Here is an 11,104-nt window from a genome sequence, read left to right on the forward strand (position 1 = left end):
CTCCTGAGCCATTGGGATTGCGTGAGCTTTCAATAAACACACAGCCACACAGGATGGGGACTCGACGTAGTCGACATAGCTTGATGGTTTGCGTTTATTTTATCTCGGATCACATTCTTCATCTGAGTTTACCCACTGGGCAATATGAATGAGCTGAGTAAGAAATGGCAGCGTATGAAAAGGAGACTGTATGCATTCTGCGTGAGCGGTGTTTGTTAAGGATAACTTGCCAACACTCCCGCCTGCTGAAAGAGGTCACCGAAGAGGGTACGACGAGCTGCATTTGCCCATGAGCAAATTGAGAAGCAGCCCAGGAGGTACAGGAGAGTGCAATAAAGCACAAAGAGCTTGTCAGACTCTGAGGTTGTCAGCTGCTCTGTATTTGTTGTCAGAATAAACGAGTGTATCATCAGGTGCTGTCCAGCCTCCAACAAAGCAGCATTGTTCTGTTCTAAGTTTGCAAATTTATGCAGAAGGATGTGTATCTATAGCCCTGCTCACATTTCAAGAGAAGCAACGTCATACCCTGAGTGAGGCTGCGAAGACTTGGCATCGGAAGTCAGTTTTACGATGTGTACCATCTATCAGTAAATATATTTGCAATAAAGTGTGCAGGTGGATGGTATATAGCAGTTTTGTGAATGTTAACATTCTGTTCCAGTGATCTGAACAAAATAGATTATGCTTAAAGCTGAAAACACTGTTTCACCGTACACAAGTGACTGCAGGAGTGCAGTGACCGAGCTGCTGCGTGTACTGTGGTTGTTGCCTCACTACGGGGGAAAATGGCCGGGCACTAGGTCATGCGAGTACATCTCTCTCAGTGGTTCTCAAAAGGCCATAAATGCAGGCTTTTAATACGTAACTCTGAAAGCTGCCTTTTGAAAATGGTCTTTAACATCACAGAAGCGACGCTAATGGAATCAATGGAGAATTTAAAAACTATGAGCTGTGTTAAATGAGCTGTTGGCGTTATTTGAGAAGCCTGACTTGAAGGTGCGCTATTGTTATTATCCCTCGTTGAGGAAAATCCACCTGATTGGAAAGAAATGTTTGATAATTGAAGCTAACGTTCGCCTTCAAAGGGAAGAATGGATCTGCCCTGTTTAGTTCCTCGTGGTTTTTTGGTCTGTTGTGTCATGGGAAGGATGATTGCTGCTCCTCCCACTCTGGCTACGCTTCAAAGAGCAACAGTTAGAAATAACTTTTAGTCTATTTTCCACAAAGTCACATATCTGTGCTCCTTGTTACTGTGTTAGAACTGTGAATTTCAGGCAAAGTGAAAAATGGATACAGCGATGACCTCAACCTCTTTGCTGGCCACCAGAAACCCCCTTCGCAAAGCACCAGTGGGTCTGGATTGTCAGGTGGGTCTCGATTTTGGTGCTGATCACTTGTTATAGATTTATTACCGGGGGCCAAGCCCAAGGTAATGGTGGTGGTTCATGCTGGACTTCAGTCATGTGCAGCATTCCCGGCACACCGACAGATAAGATGTGGGCTTTTAAAGTCATCGTCTGATGTGCAAATTCAAATAATGATTTAATTTGATCCCACCTTAAGAGAGGGTGCTTTTTAGTAGCTAGGAGCAGCCCTGGGTACCTCTGAGACTGGTGAAAGACTCTGGTTGCTCAAAATTGCAGCCGTTGCCTGCAGGAGCAAGGGATGCTCTCTGTTCCTAGCGATGGGCTCACATCTCCTTTTGGCAGCACGGGGCGGCACTGACGTGGCGTGTGGTGGGCAGGACGTCCCCCTGGAGAGCCCAGTGCGCTTTACTTCTTAGCTGCTGGGAAAGAGGACCACATCAGGCAGGTGGCATCCACATCCTCTGGGTGATCTTCTCTTCACATCAGTTTACATTATTTGCTTAAAATTCTTTCTCCGAGGCAGAGCTTGCAAACTGAGCTTGTTTGTGGGGCGTGCAGGACGCTCTCCCAGTGACTGAGACCTTGAGTCATCCTGCAGCTCAGCCAGGTTTACATACGGTAGGCGTCCCCCTCCACTCCAGTCGGCTGTAGTCTTCAGAAGTAGAGACTGAAGTCAAGAAATGGTGTAAGTACCTGCTTTTGAATCCTGTTTGGGGGAAAAAAGGGGTTGCCTTTTTCTTAAGGTTTAGTATCTAAAGCACTAATTACATCCCCATACCAATAACCATTGCTTATGTGGCAGCTCTTTCCCGACTTCATGTCATGCAGTTTGGCTGATAGGAACTTTGTTCTGGGGAATAACATGAGAAGACCTCATATTCCAGCCTAAGCTGCCCGAAGAGCTCTATAAACGGAGAGATTTCCTATGGCCTTCCCAGGCTCTCCCGTCTCCAGCCAGTGGCTCCTTCCACGGGTTCCTGCAGCACCAGGGGGAACAAAACCCCGAGTACCTACTGCATCTGCAGCGGGGAGGCAGCCAACCCCGGCCTCGGCCGGGACCGCTGCTGTCGAGTTCACACCGCTCCCTGTTTCGTCTGCTGTCCTTTCCTCCCTCTTGGTGTGCAGAAACCAAGATGGGCAGAGCAGAGCACCTTCTTGTTACAACACGGTGATCCCACGCTTCATAGACTCGTGGAATGGTTTAGGTTGGAAGGGACCTTAAAAATCATCTATTTCCAGCCCCCCTTCTTCAGACAAAAACTTCTCCGGACAGTTTTTGTCTGACCCTGTACAAGCAGAAGACTGATATTTAATGCTTGGGCTGTAAATGGCAGTAACTAGTGGTCTTCTCAGGGAGGCAAATCTTGCAAATGCAAGGGCTGTGGAAAGGAAACCCTGTGCAGTGCTTGTGCGCTATTACCGTTAATATCGGTGCTCACTGGCCTTCCATCTGTGCCTTCACCAGCGAGTTGCCTCCGCCCAGCACGTGTTAGACCAGAGAGCCTTAGTGCTCTGTTCTTCCCAAAGCTGGTGGTTTCCAGGGCCTTCGGGGCCTTGGCAGTTCACCGGTGCCGAGACCTGCTCAGCTACTTCTTGGGCAAACAAAGTCAGGGGTGTGTGTGTGTTCACTGGGGGAATGTGAGGAATGAAGGAGCTCCCCCACCTCCCCGACCCTGCGGGGAGAGCAGGCAGGAAATCCCCGGTGCTGCCCAGCCGTGGGCAGCCGGGACAGCAACGAGCAGGAGTCTCCTGTTGCAGCCTGTGAGCCTGATCCATCCCAGGCAGAAGGTAACGTGACCCCACCACCATGAGAGGACTTCGAGCGGAGACCTGAGGTGAGGAGTCTGTCCGAATTGGTTGCAACTGCGTCCAGGAGAATGCAAAATAATAGTGGTGAGGAGAAGGATGAAGGTGAAATAGGCAAAACGCGAGAGCCTGGATCTGCCCATGGGGTGCCGCCTGCGGGGAGGCTGGTGGCATTCCAGGAACCATCTCTGTAACTCATGCGGCCGTCCACGCACAAGCAGTGTGGGGGAAGACACGGCAGTAGCTTATGTTCTGCTGAGCAAAAGCAGGTGGGCCTGATGCAGGGGAAAGAGAGACCTGTTACTGCCCCGAGCCAGGGAGAGGAGCGAGCGTCAGGGGTGTGGGACAGAGCAAGGGTCAGTGGAAGCAGAGGGTGCATCACGCCCGTCTGACAGTGTCTTGGCAGCAACTGCCGGGAATTTAGGCATAGCGGCTCATTTAGAATTTGATTTAACACCCACTGCAATGTGTGGGAGTCACTGCTGGATCAGGAGCTGCAGTTTCAGCCTCTCAGGCACTAAATTGAAGGATTTTTTTTTTTCTTTTCTTTCTTTTTTTTTTTTTTTTTAAACCCAGGCCTCGTTTTCTTCACTGGGGCGTTATGGTGTGGGACTTTCGCATGTGGAGCTAATTAAGGAATGGAAGGGTGCAGGGGTTAATGTAAATGTACTCTGCAAAAGATCTATCTGGTGCTTGTGAGAGCTGCGTTTAATAAGTAGAAGGATGTTCTCTCTCTGCTTTGGGAATTCATGGCAACCATCTGAATAAAATTTTAAAAATAAACTCAGAGCAGCATTGCAAAGCTAATCTGCTATGCCTGAAGGGAGCCCACGTATACATTAAGGAATAATCAGGCTGTAGGAATCATGCAACCTCTGGGGTTCACAAAACGCGCTCAAGAAGCAGCACATGAATTTCACCGCTAAACGAAGAGAGGCATTAAAGGTTATCAGAGAGACTCTTAAATGTCACAGGAGCCTTGAAGCTGAGTCATCTCATAGATGAATCCACGGAGAGAAAATATGGGCTGAACTGATAGTCTTGATTTAGAGACTAAGAGACACTTCTAAAAATGTGTGTAAACAGGCAGGTGTCTTTCTAATGGCCTTCAGCCCGCGACGTAAGAACAAGAACATCCCAAACTACCTCAAGAAGGAACCACTTGTAAAACAATCCCTCCTGAGATCCCCTCAACATGACAGCTCCTGGTGGGATGGCTGGTGGCTCCGGCACCGCTTCCTGGGGTCCAGCTGCTCCTCCCTGAGCACAAGGGCAGTGTCACCCATGTCACAGCAGGAAGCACGAGCTGGTGGTAGGAGAAAAAGAGGTCGCAGTGATTCATTCGCAGTCTCTAACAGAGAGCAGAGGTGCCCGGACAGATGGCTGCTTGGAGCGGAGCGAGCTGATCCAGCCCCGAGCTGAGCCGAGGCCGGAGTGGAGCTGTGGTACTTTGCTGCAAAGGGGGAAATCACTGCAGGAGAGTGGTGGAAGAAAATACAACGCAAAAAAAACATGGTGAGAAAGTCCATTTGTACCAATGCAGTTTGTCATCGTGACTGTATTGGTGAATCTTAGTGGTGTGGCTGTGCTGAGTCCATCCGCCTCGCGCAGGAGAGCGGCCAGCAGCACTGCTCATTACAGAGAGCGACGGTACACCGCGCAGTGCACGGGTGACACGTTACCACCACCATGCTCCATCGGGAACCTAAACGTCACTGTATTTCTGTGCCACGGAGTGTGTTTTCCAGGTGTGTTCCCCTCCACATCTGCACATTTAAAAAATGCTGTTTATGGGGCCAAAGCTTGTGGACTGCTGTCTCTGCGAGAGCATTGCTGGCAGTCAGGGATGCAGAAGCACCCTGCTCCCTGGAGCACCCTGGTGTTGGGATGCTTTTGGCAGTGGGTGAGGACAACCGCGGGGCCTGGAGGCAGGCTGAGGAGCGAGGGCCTGGCACCCCGATACCGCGACCTTGTGTCCAGGGCTTGTGCATTTGGGTGTTGTGTTTTATTCAGTGGAAATGAAGGTTATTTGGTTCGTGTCAGCAGTGAGCCTGCAGTGCCTGCTACACTTCTCAGCTGCTCTCTCTTACCTCGTCTGGAGGGTCTCAAGGTGATGGGGATGGAGGTGGAGGAGGGAAAAGGATGAAAGGATTTCCTCCTGGGAAATGGTGGTTTGGCTTTGGCTGGGAACTCGTGCTCTCAGATGAAGAAAAAGAGTAATGCTCTACCTGGGGCAAAGACAGAGCAGAGTCCCACCCAGGCAGGGAAAGCTGAACACTGCCAGCATCATTTTTGTTGGGCACATCCCTCATTTTTTCTTCACAAAGTGGGAGAAAGACATAATAAAGTTGTGCCAGTATTAACAGTAGAGATGTATTGTGCCTGAGCTCAGAGGCAGATTGTTGTTTCAATTTAAGATCAGAGCATTTTTTCATCACAGTAATAATTAATAAAAAAAAAACCACCCTGAATGTGCTGAGCTGAAAGGATTTGGATTCGCCGCGCTGTGCGACTGCTGAGCGATCCTACGTGGATGGAGGCAGCACAGCTCTGCCTGCGGACGATGGCTGCAGCGAGGCTGGAGCTTTTCCAGCCCGGCCGTGCTGGCGCTGGTCCCCACAGTGCCTTCTCTTGCTGGTACCACTGAGGACTGCGACACAAATGAGTGTGCTCTCAGCACAGTGTTCAACATTGTGGGCAGGGTCTGAGCGCAGCGTTATCACCACCACAGGCCCTTTACATCTGTGCTTTGTTTCAAGCCTGATAAAGCACAGATACGCGAACTCTTGGCTGTGGCTGGCACAAAAGGAAGCATACTGTGGCGGCCAATTCAAACGGGAGGAAGAGACTATGTAAAACAATGGGTGCGTGGTGAGGCACGAGGTGGGGACTGGGGAGATAAGCGGTTGGGTGCAGCTCTGGCTGCGCATCCTGTGTGTTTCCAGAGCGGCCGCCAAGGCTCGGGGTAGCTGAGGGGGTGTTACTGGCAGAGCTGCGGCGGTAAATCCTGTCCCAGCCCTTGGGCTTGGTAGATATACTCGGATTGGCCAGAAAAATCTTACTTGCTGGTTTGTTTTATTCCACTTGAGGAATGGTGTGAGTTCTACACAGAGAAAGTCTTTCCCTTGTATAATCTGCATTTCTACCAGAAGTGTATGTTGATATATACGTACCAAAAAATGCTTTGCAGCACAATTGGCTTTTTTCTTTTTTCTTAACATCCCTTTCAGGGGCAGTGAGTAGGACCCGACCGCTTCCGATGGGGGCTGCACCGCATGTTTCTACAGCAGGTCTGGTTTAGGAATCTTTGCAGGCATAATGGTGTTGATCAGTGGAATGAGTTTGGTGACAGGAGTTTATCTCTAAATGTTTTAACTATTTTAGGTTATTTGGCAAGGATACTCTCTTACTGCTGGCAGCTACATCACCATCAGAAAGTGTCACCTGATGGGCCTTTTCTGGCAGTTCACTCCAAAAGGGCCAGTAGGTGACCAGCCACCATCGCTCAAGGACCGGCTGTTGGTGATGGTTCGGTTTGGGGTTGCGCACGCAGTATAAGGGCTAGATGTGCTTAGTGATTTGCTTTGTCTTATAAATTAGCAAAACAAACCTTGGAACTGGAATAGAACTGGAATAGAAAACGAATGTTCCTCATTACGATGCAGAGCTTTTGATCTGCTCTGTCCCCATTCTCCCCCTGCAGCAAACAAACACCATGCTGTTCGTGCCCATGCTACGTGCCGGCCAAGTCCCCGTTAACATCTTAATTTGGGGGGGTCCCACCAAATCACTGGAAAGAGCAAAAACTGCCATGTTGCCATTTTCCTCAGATTAATATGCAAATCAGGAGGCAAATGCATCCAAGGAATGTAGGTCACAGTGGAAACATGCAGAGAAGAGACGAGCGATGGGGAGTTAGGGGACTGTCTCGAATGGCCTCTACCTCCAGCTGGTGGCTGCAACTCCCCTTGGTCTGTTGGAGTTATTCTGTGACTCTTCTGCTGGACCTTGGTTTAATGATGAACGCAAAATCTCGTAAAGACTCCTTTGCAGTGCAGGAGTGGCATTTCCAGGGCTTCCGTAGAACGGGGGTTTCTATGTGGCATTCGCAAGGGAATGGAGATGGACAAAAATCTATTTGAGCCTGACCACGTTGGCACTGCCTTGTGCTGCTCAAACAGCCACATCCGGGAGGACAAAGTCTGTCCCTTTGTATAGAATCGCGGCTTGAAGCTTGTTTGCAAACCTCTCAGTGCAGGTTGTTGAGCTGATACGCCTCAGAACAAACTGTGCCGAGGAATGGACGAACCGAGTTATCTTTAGAAAGACAGACTGAGCCAGGGTCAGACAAACATTAGCTTTGCTGATCTCTGATGCTGCTGAACTAAAATCTGAGCCAGTTTTATTTGCGTAGGCGCTCCACTGAATGTGCAGCATTCAGTTGGTTGCGGATGATACTGCTCTTGCTGCCTACAGGTCTAAAAAATTATCTTGATTTTTATTTGGATTATCAGTACTGTGTGCTTTAAAGATGACCAAGGTGATTATCTCCATTTTATAGCAGGAAAACTGAGACATGGCAAGTAGGTAGGCTAGTAACCAAGGCAAAATGCAGCCCTGAGCTGCTGAATCCCGGTCCTGTGCCTCATCTGTACCTTCCATCTCCAGCCCTACCCTGCTGCCAGCCTTCCCCCACCACGTAAGCGATCTCCACGGGGCAGGAACGGAGCCCAGGGGGTTAGGGTTTTTTTGGTTTTATCCTCTCCTGCAATCAGCTTGGATGGTGCGGAAAGCAGCTTCCAGCTCTGGGCTGGGCCAGAGGTTCCAAAGGCTGCTTGCCCAGCACGTGGCGCACAGCCTCTGCCCCGGGGCCAGCAGCACAACGAGCCGCAGTCCTCCTCTCAGCTCTATCGCTTGTGAAAGGATCCTGGCTCAACTTCACAGCTCTCATTCATTCATGTGAAAATCCTACTGCATTCAGCGGGATTTGGCTGAAATTAAGTCAAAGAATGAAATTAAGGAGAATCTATGAAGCCGGGGGATTCATAGAAGAGTCCCAGCCTCAGTCTCTGCCAGGAAAACACTCCCATGATCGTCCTACAGTGCCCCTTCCACAGTGTAAATGGCAACATATGAAAGCAAAACCTAGAAAGGCCGACGGACTGGTTTTACTTCAAACTAAAGGCAATATATATTTTTGTAAGATTGCAGCAGTGCATTCTCAACACAGCTCAGTATTTATTGGCACCCGAAGTCATATGGCACTGGGTATACTAATCACAGCCTGTCTAAATACTATCTTTTCCTTAATCTGCTCAACAAGGAGGAGGAATGAGCTGAGTCACTGCAAAGACTTGTTGGCAGAGCCTGGTCCACCCCACCCACAGAACCCAACCTTGTGAGCTCCTCACCTTTGTGTTGCAACCGCCCTGCCAAGCCTCCCAGCACCTCCCCGGGGAACGCTGTAAGGACGAGGGCTCTGTTGTTGTTGCTGGGCATTTTTCTAGCTCGTCGCTGTGATGCCTCCGAGGAAGGAGTAGCGCAGAATTTCCTTGATGACACGTTTTTGCAATGAAGTCTTATCTCAGCTGTGACTTCTTGCTTTTCCTTTGACGCAACAATACAGAAGCAACAAGACCTTCTCCCTACTTTCCTTATGGTGCAATCATAACCACGCTTTACAGGTTGGTCGTTTGGTTTTTTTAAACAGAAAGCACTCCATCCTGGAACCTTGCCTCTGACTCAAGTAGGTTTTACTCAGAATTATCACTAAAAATTCAGCTATGTGATTTGAACAGTTATCAAGCATATATCCATAACTAATGAACAATCTTCCCAATAAGGCCAAGTCAAACCAGAGACTGTTTCCAATTCACACGGAAACAGAACAATTTTACCAGGCAATGTCAGTCCTGCCAGTGCCTCAGATATAACAAAAATGCACACACGTGCTTGTCTGGTTTCAGAAAATACAGGGGAAAAAAAAGTGTTTTAATGTCAATAAACTTGGAAAGACTTTTTAAAACAGAGCAACATACGTTTTCTTCCTGGAACTCTGCAAGCTGACACAGTGCAGCACAAATCAGGCTTTCAAAGGACCACGCTGGTCAATGGTCATACCAGCAGCTAGGGAGCAAATAGGATTTATTTTTTTTTTAAACCCTACTCCAGATATAGAAGTCATGAGGTGTTTGATCATTAACGTTTGCTTAACAACTTAATTAGTTCAATACGGAAGCAGCCCAGTGCAGAATAATCCACTCTCTTCTGAGAGCAGGTGGATCAGACCCCTCTGCAATCGCTGATGACGCTCATAACGAATGACACCAACTCCAGGGAGAACATTTAAAGAGGGCAGTGCCTTCCCTTTCAGCACAGTCCTACAGCATTCCTTGCAGGGCGTTTGGGAGAAGTCAATTACAGCCAATTAGAAGTACTGGGCTTAATTCAAGGTTGAAAAAATACAAACATTCCTGAAGTCACTGACTTGGAAAGGCAAAGCATGCAAACAAGTGTTTCAGTACGGAAGCCAAAACACCTGATAGGGCTGAAAAGCAGAGCAAGGGCAGTATTGCCATCACCTTCGTCACCTCTGAATGATACAAGTGTTTTAGTTACACTTTTAGAGAAAACATGATGGTTTAGCAGACTGGCCGCAGGAGTCAGACAGTTTCTGTTCTTAGCTCTGCCTCTTCACATTAACTTTAACCAAACAGTAATTAAAAAAATAATAATCTTGCTGCAAATGTCTTACTTAACCTGCAGTTAGCATGCTTTTTGGAGCTACGTGTAGTTCTATATATAGAACAATTATGTTTATAATATAAAAGAAGAAGAGTTAGTTTTAGGTCAATAATTCATGCTGTTGAGACAAACATTGCTTTAAGAGGTCACGTGCAGACATTCTATCATGAAACACCTAACATAACATAAAGCCCAATTTTTTATAAATATTTATTGTAAATAGGTCAAAATCAAAGGCCAAGTTTTAAATAAAAAGAATCAGACATACAAGCCTAACTTTGTTTCCAGTTGGCTACTCGGAAACTCTGCAGGATCTGATTCCCAGTTTTTCACTTCCATTTTCCACTATCAAGTATCAACAAGGTTTTTACTCGGATTAAGTGATTAAACTATAGTCAAGTTTAAATGTTCACAGTATCATCAAGATATGTGGCTAGTACCACCTGGACAAAAAGTCTTTCAGGAAGAGAAAAAAAAATTAAAATGCTAACCTAGCTTTCAAACTGAGGTAGACAGGTCACGGTGACTTGAGTGCTGAAGGTTGGGTTTTTATTTTTTTTAAACCCGTTCATCTAGTAAAATGCTTTCGGCAACAATTGAGATTGTTATGTTAGTATTTCTGATAGCAAGAAACTTCGTTTTGAAAAGTACACGATTTCTTTTTAAATAGAAATATTCATCTTCTGTTACCAAAATAATCAGAAACATCATAGAAAACTATGCATCTTTCCTCTAATAATTTAAGCCTACTATATAACAAGCCATGTTAAAATAGCCAGCTACCAGCTTGCTGTTCACAGTGTAGAATATGCAATTCTTTACCTTACTTCTACTTTCCAGCCAAGGAACACAGATCAAGAAGGCTGTACCTTAAGCATTTTAACCTGTCCACACACACAAAGGTTGATTTAGTTTTTCAACCATTAAGTATAAAGTCTGCGGTCTCCACCAACACATCAGCATGATGGTACATACAGCATTTATAACACGCCCGGGGCAGCTCCCTTTCCACAGGTCTCTGTGAGCTGGGTTTCATCCACTGGCTTTGGAGCCAGACCCTATCACTGATTTAGTTGTACATCCAAAAAGACAGACATGGAGAAAAGAAATCCGAGCTGCTTCTGCGAGAGAAAAAATTGAGATCCCAGTCACATTATTAAACAATTTTGATCCCAAGAAGGCAGAGG

Source organism: Vanellus vanellus, assembly GCF_965231255.1.
Source record: "Vanellus vanellus genome assembly, chromosome: 13".
NCBI classification, from domain to species: domain Eukaryota; kingdom Metazoa; phylum Chordata; class Aves; order Charadriiformes; family Charadriidae; genus Vanellus; species Vanellus vanellus.